Source organism: Staurois parvus, unplaced genomic scaffold (assembly GCF_062004578.1).
Source record: "Staurois parvus isolate SC_StPar_1 unplaced genomic scaffold, SC_StPar_1.0 ptg000576l, whole genome shotgun sequence".
Classification (NCBI taxonomy): domain Eukaryota; kingdom Metazoa; phylum Chordata; class Amphibia; order Anura; family Ranidae; genus Staurois; species Staurois parvus.
Genome location: NW_028318372.1, coordinates 891,938 through 898,849, shown reverse-complemented (window position 1 = coordinate 898,849; position 6,912 = coordinate 891,938). Strand labels below are relative to the sequence as shown.

Genomic DNA, 6,912 nt, shown 5'->3' with positions numbered 1-6,912 from the left:
TTTCCAAGATTTTTGGTTTTTTTTGTTTATAGCGCAAAAAATAAAAAGCGCACAGGAATACCACTGAAAGAAAGCTCTATTTTTGTGAAAAAAAGGACAAATTTTGTTTGGGTGCAGCATTGAATGACCAGATGAAATAGCGCAGTGCTGGATAGCAATAAAAGGCCTGGTCAGGAAGAGGCGGTAAATCCTCTGGAGGGCAAGTGGTTAATGAATCGAACATCTTCTCTGTGTGTAGATGTACAAAAAGTAGGAGACAGTAAAGCGAGATATTTTTAGCATGCTTTAAAGTATTGTTTATTTTTATTTATTTTTTTGCTTCAGTAGGTCGACAACAATCATTGTTGTTCAAATACTTATATAACAACAGAACCCTAGGTCATAAAGGCATTACAGAACAAAATAACCCTCTACCACATAATACAAATTACTTTTTTTTTACTGACAAACCACTAACAGGGCTGGCTTATAAAATTAATTATTTTTTGTTCTTTCCAACTCAATATCCAAATGTTCATCCATAGTTTCGAAATTCTCCAATAACTCTTGTGTTGTTAGAAAAACCAAGCAAAAAAAGCAGTGTACTGTGCATATTATACAGAGAGTGAATCTCTCCAGCAGGACACACACAGCAATAAAAACCCTTCTTGCCCTATACCAAACTAGAAAAAAATAATTTTGCTTTTACATACACTTTAAAGGAAATAAGTAATGAGCAATTATGGAGGCTGAAACTACTGGTCTGCTGATCAATTGTACCTCTGGGTCCAAGGATAAACGATGAAATAAGACGATATGGCTTGTCGGCTTTTTGAATTTTTAGCATCATTGTTGTTTTCTGTAAAGGAAAAAATTGGTTTTGAATGCATGTTAGTTGATGCTCTAGTATGGTACAGCATCCAGGGTTGACATATTCTTTGATACGGCTAAGATGCAAACACATCATTTACTGATCAGTATGAGAAAGTGCTTCAGAAGCTGATTCCTTTCAAACCCTTTCTCTCTCTAAATTAACTTTGTATGTAGTCTTCTAAAAAGGGGAGGATTCACTGCTCTGAAGAGGGAGGAGTCATTGCTCTGGAGAAGGGAGAGACACTGCTCTGGAGGGATAAGTCATTGCTCTGATTCTTTCAGCTCTGTGATCACAGCTTAAATTTAATTTTCCTATATTTTGTTTCTCTGGTCCTCTTTCCCCCTCCCATCAACATACTAACATATAACATGTTAAATAAAAGTTTTCAAATATAATTATATACCTTATTTTAGACTTCGTGATATCTCTGTGCTACTCTATGCAATGCAGGCAGATTATAGCTAGCAGAAGGGACCAGCACTCTGCCTCAGTACTCTTCTCCAGAGCCCTCAGCCCTGATGCACGAAGTAAGTTGGCTTTTTGGTGGAAGGACAGTCATGTGAAAAATTAGGTACACCCCATGGAAAGCAAAAAGTGGACTTAATCAACATATCTGAACTGATAAACAATAGATTTACATTCAGAAAGTTCCTACAGATAAAGGTGCAGAATGAATAAAAAAATAAGGAAAATGTGTTCAATTTTTAATTTGTTTTATTTAACAGAAATATTAATAATGTATTTTTGTAGTGTGAAATTTTTAAGTTTACCCTTAATATCAAAGCTGGTATTGCCTCCATTAGCAGAAATTACATCTTGTGGGCATTTTGATTAACTACCATCCAATCTCTGACATTGGTCACTTCTCCCTGCAAAATTCCTTTGGTTGCAATGTATTTTTGGGTGTCCTTTCAGGGAATGCCTCTTTCAAACCCCCCTATATAATTTCAATGTGAATCAAGTCAGTGTATGACTAGGGCAGTAAATCCCTATATTTCTTTTCTGAGACATTCCTTGGTGAATTTACTAGTGTGCTACATATCATTACTGTGTTATAAGACTCATTTCCAGATCAAGTTCAGCTTTTGGACAGATTTATTTATATATTACAGGTACTTATATAGCGTCATCAATTTACGCAGCGCTTTACATTGTATATCGTACATTTACATCTTTCCCTGCCCTCATGGAGCGTACAATCTAAGGTCCCTAACTCACATTCATACATACACATACTAGGACCAATTTACACGGGAGCCATTTAACCTATCAGCATGCCTTTGGAGTGTGAGAAGAAACTAGAGTGCCCGAAGGAAACCCACGTAGGCACAGGGAGAACATGCAAACTCCAAGCAGGTGGTGCCATGGGTGGGATTCAAACAGACAGCCCTAGTGCTGCTAAATGGAAGGACTTGTATTCTCATCATGCATACTTTGATATGATGCAGAATGTATACAGTAGGTGACTCAGTGACTGTAAGTTGCCCAGGCTCTGAAGCCACCCCAAACCATAACATGTCCTCCACCATGCTCCATAGTTGTAAAGTTATTTTTCTGATATAATGTCTTCAGTTTGAATACAATATATCTAGGTTACTTTGACCAAACAACTCTATCTTTGATTATTCAGCTTTCAGTACATTGTTTCAGAAAACCCTATCTTTGCCTATATGTTCAACCACTGTTTTTACAGCCCACCAACCACAAGTATAAACTAAGCCTAACAAGGTTCTAATTATTGGCATCTAATCTAGAACACCTTATTCTAATTTCATGGATCTGAATTGGTGATAAATGTGGGGATGTACTTTTTCTGTATGAAAATTTGAGTTTTCATCAATTTAAATCAAGAGATAATGTTTCTTGTCCAAATATGGTAAAATAATGAACAGTTTGCATGGGGGTGTATTTAGCTTTTCACATTATTATTATTATTCTTATAATACAATATTTATATAGTGCCAAAAAGTTTGCTCAGCGCTGTACATTATAGTGGGGGACAGTACATGAGACAAAACAGTAACAATACAATACAATACACGAGGGGTTCGAGGGCCCTGTTCCTTGGAGCTTACAATCTAGGAGGGAGGGGATCGTGGTACAGGAGAAAATGGCTGTGGGGGATGGAGTGGTAGGGGGAGATCGGCTGTTAGGGGAGGGCGGGGTAGGCTTCCCTGAAGAGATGGGTTTTCAGGGTGAGGAGGGTAGATGACAGTCTGATGAATTGGGGTAGTGAGTTCCAGAGGATGGGGGAAGACCTGGAGAAGTCCTGGAGTCGGGCATGGGAGGAGGAGACCAGGGAACTGGAGAGTAGGAGGTCTTGTGAGGAGCGAAGAGTACGTGTTGGGTGGTATTTGGATATCAGGTCGGTGAGGTAGTTTGGGCAGTGTTATGAATAGCTTTGTATGCTAATGTTAATAGTTTGAATTTTATACGTTGGGCAATCGGAAGCCAGTGGAGGGAATGACAGAGGGGGGTGGCGGATACGGAGCAGTTGGTAAGGTGGATGAGTCTGGCCAGTGAGTTCAGGATAGACTGAAGCGGGCATAGTCTGTGATGAGGTAGGACGGAGAGGAGGGAGTTGCAGTAGTCGAGTCGTGAGATAATGAGGGAGTGAATGAGTTGTTTAGTAGTTTCTGGGGTTAGGAACGGACGTATTTTGGAGAGGTGGAGCCTGCATGAATTTGCCAGCGATTGGACATGGGGCTGGAAGGATAGATTGGAGTCACATGACTGTAGCCATGCTCTGATGGCCTTAGAACAGCTGCAAATACTTATGAGTGGTACCCAAAAAGTGAAACAGTGGTGAATAAGCATAGAAACTTTACAAAGTGAGAACATTATTATTTTTTTTTTAAAAGCACATTCAGTAATACCTTTCATGCATGCAGCTTCACAATCTTCGAGACTAAGAAATCTATTAGCATTTCCTCCGCATCCAGTGTAAGGAAATGGGCGGCAAATATCTTCGTTTATATCATAACCAAAATATAACTGTGTTTTTGTGCATGTACCCACATCTGGAAGTAAGTAGCAGACATCATCTAAAAAAACAAGAAAAAAAATAATAATATATATATATATATATATATATATATATATATATACAGCAGTTTATATATATATAGTGTATACCTATTTACCTATCTATATTTACTGAAACAGGATTCACTGATAAATATACAAAAGTTTAAAACAGCGAAATAACAATAAACATGTAAGAGGAGGAAAAGAAAGCAAGAAGAAGCGGAGAGAAGTAAAGAGGAAAGGAAAGGACAGAGAAAAGGAATTGCCTGTCCTACTCTGTTCCAAGCCAGAGTAGAATAATAATAAAATATTAATACAATACCAGTACTGAATTATTAAAATAGTTAACAAATATTAACATTACAAAACTATAGCCTTAAGGCTCCATTCACATCTAGGCATTTTGTATCGCGAGCAGAATCACTGCGATTCTACCTGTGATCCCAAAACGTTTTGCAAAACGAATAAATTGCACCATGCTTGTTCAGGTGCCATTCATTTTCAATGGCACCTAACCACGGGAGCAATTCAGGCGCAATTGTTATGCAATAAATTTGCTCTGCAATCATGGGGAACCGCATAGTGTGAAACTTGTCACCGAAAAAAGGAGCAGGAGCTTCTTTTGGGGCAACAAGCTTTGCGGGGATGCAGTTTGCATGGTTTATTGCATGACAATTGTGCCCAAATCGCAATCGTGCTTAGATGCCATTGAAAATGAACGGCACCTAAACAAGCATGGTGCAATTTGTTAGTTTTGCAGATGTTTTTGGATCGCGGGCAGAACCATGGTGATTCTGTCTGTGATACAAAATGCCTAGAAGTGAACGGAGACTAAATAAGCTAGTTATAATAATAATCATAATAGAGATTAATAACATTGAGAACATTGTAAAATAATTAAATTAAAATAATAGTTTTACAATAATAATAGTAAGCATATATATTTTTATTATTGCTTGATGGTTGGCCAGGTGTCTATTGATTCATTTACCAGCACTTTGTTATTCATATTGTTATTCATTTTCTTTTTTTATGTATTAAGGAGACATTTTTCGTGATATATATGCACTAATATATATTTATACTATTTAGTTATTTGTTAGAGGGTCCCTTATTTTTAATGGAATTTGTTGCCTCTCTGTAAGGTACACTTATTTATAAATATATTTATTTTGTTTGATTCGTTCATTAATAATTGTTGGTTTATGTGTTAGACCCTCTGGTGGATGTTTATCTGACATTGATTTATAGTAAGAAGCACAGCACTATTTTTCTATTCTTTATTTTATACTATATGTTAACACTGTGCTACAATTTATTCATACCCTGAGTAAAATCAATTACTATTAATATTATTTTTCAGCATTTTCAGTCTACAAGCAGGAGAACTCTGAAAAAACAGCAAAGCTTCTCTCATTCATATCAGGCACAAACCCTGTAGCCCTTCTCATTGTGTAAATGAGAAACCTAAGTGACACCTATATTCCTTCCACAATCTTGCCAGGGTGAAATAGCAGAGGCTGGCAGGCATTCGGGAGGTGCTACTTTTGCCTCCTGATGCTTGTTTTTAATTTTTTACTTTTATAAATTGCCGAAGAGCAATTTCACATTTTGTGATCGTACCACAACTGCGAGGTAGGCATTTGACTTGTGGTTGTGGTAACCAGTTGATATCCGTGGGAGAGATTGACAGGTGGCACCACCTGTCAAACTCTGCAGTCCAAGATAAATACACCATGGCATGTGTGCAGCCCTGCCAGGGTGTAATGTTAGGATTAGAGTGGGTAGCCAGGGGCCTAGTGTTACATTATTTTGTATTTGCAAAAGGTCTCACTTCAACATTCTGGTGAAATTACTACATACATTTTTGTTTGACGACTGTCTGAGATATTTTGACTTTAAGAGACCCTGTCTCCTTTTTTTACCTTAATACAGTGATCCCCAGTGGCCCCAGAACTCTCTTCATTGCTGTGATTACTCACCAGGCACCACCATTTTATTTGTGACATCAGCAGCAACTTTAGTGCTTGTTCATACAGCCTGCTAGCTAAAATGCATTCATGCTGGTGTGCAATGTACTAGGGTTCAAAGCATCGTGTTGTTTATTTCTTTAAACTTTATTAAAATGTCACAAAATTATATTCCTTTCACGTCAGAGTGCTGTGGTGATATTGCTGCAAGTAAGAATTGATACTTTATTGTTTCTGTGCATTAAACTCCAAATTTGTATTTTTTGTGACAATCTTTTTATAAGCCACAAATGTAACCACAGCCACAAATGTAACCACATGGGTTATTGCTCCCTAAAATGCCCCTTTTTTAAGGCTGGTAATAACTAGGTTTCACTGAGGTGCCAACTGCGGAGAGCAGGAAAGAGATATTTGAGGCAGTGATAAAAAAAAAATGGTATATAACCCTTTATGAGAAAAAAAGGAATTTAACAGGTAAATGCTCATTTTGAAAGTTAAAATAACTCATCCATCTTTGTGAACTACCTAATGGCAATTCTCCAATAAACCAATCTTATAATTCTTATTTAAGAAAATTCCAGCACCTGGAACAGAGAGGAAGACTTACCCAAAGCTGCAAAACTGAACTGGAACAACAAGACATTGATGGCAATCAGAGCTAGGTAATAGTTGGCTTTCATGGTGCAGTCTTGTGCCTTAGTCACCCAGTAGAAGAAGAGTTGGTGTCACCGTGTAGAATATACAACCTCTGTTAGATATATATATATATATATTAGAAAATGGTTAAAAACCACACCCCCAGATAGACCAGTTCAATAACTTTACTAAGTAATGTCAATTCTCTTGTTTGGTGAGATCATTTCAGAATACACCTTGAGGGTACTGGTAAAGCATGCCTTACAGTAGCAAAATAGTCAATTTATAACACAATTTGATGTTCTAATTATGTTGCTGTCATAAAAGGAGATGTATGAATGTGTTTTTCAAAACCTACAGTGCATAATAAGAAAAACAAATTATCATCAGATAAGTAAGAAAACAGGTTTCTCTTCCACCCCTGGC

At 37.3% G+C, this 6,912-nt stretch overlaps 1 long non-coding RNA gene across 1 annotated transcript; it reads right to left on the bottom strand.

The window, feature by feature from the left end:
- Positions 1-272: 272 nt before the first annotated feature.
- Positions 273-6,594, bottom strand: LOC149450266 (uncharacterized). The gene is made up of 3 exons (XR_016315270.1): positions 6,458-6,594; positions 3,730-3,897; positions 273-838 (listed from the first exon to the last, which is right to left on the bottom strand). It is a non-coding gene; the product is annotated as an uncharacterized LOC149450266 (long non-coding RNA).
- Between the last annotated feature and the right edge of the window lie 318 nt (positions 6,595-6,912).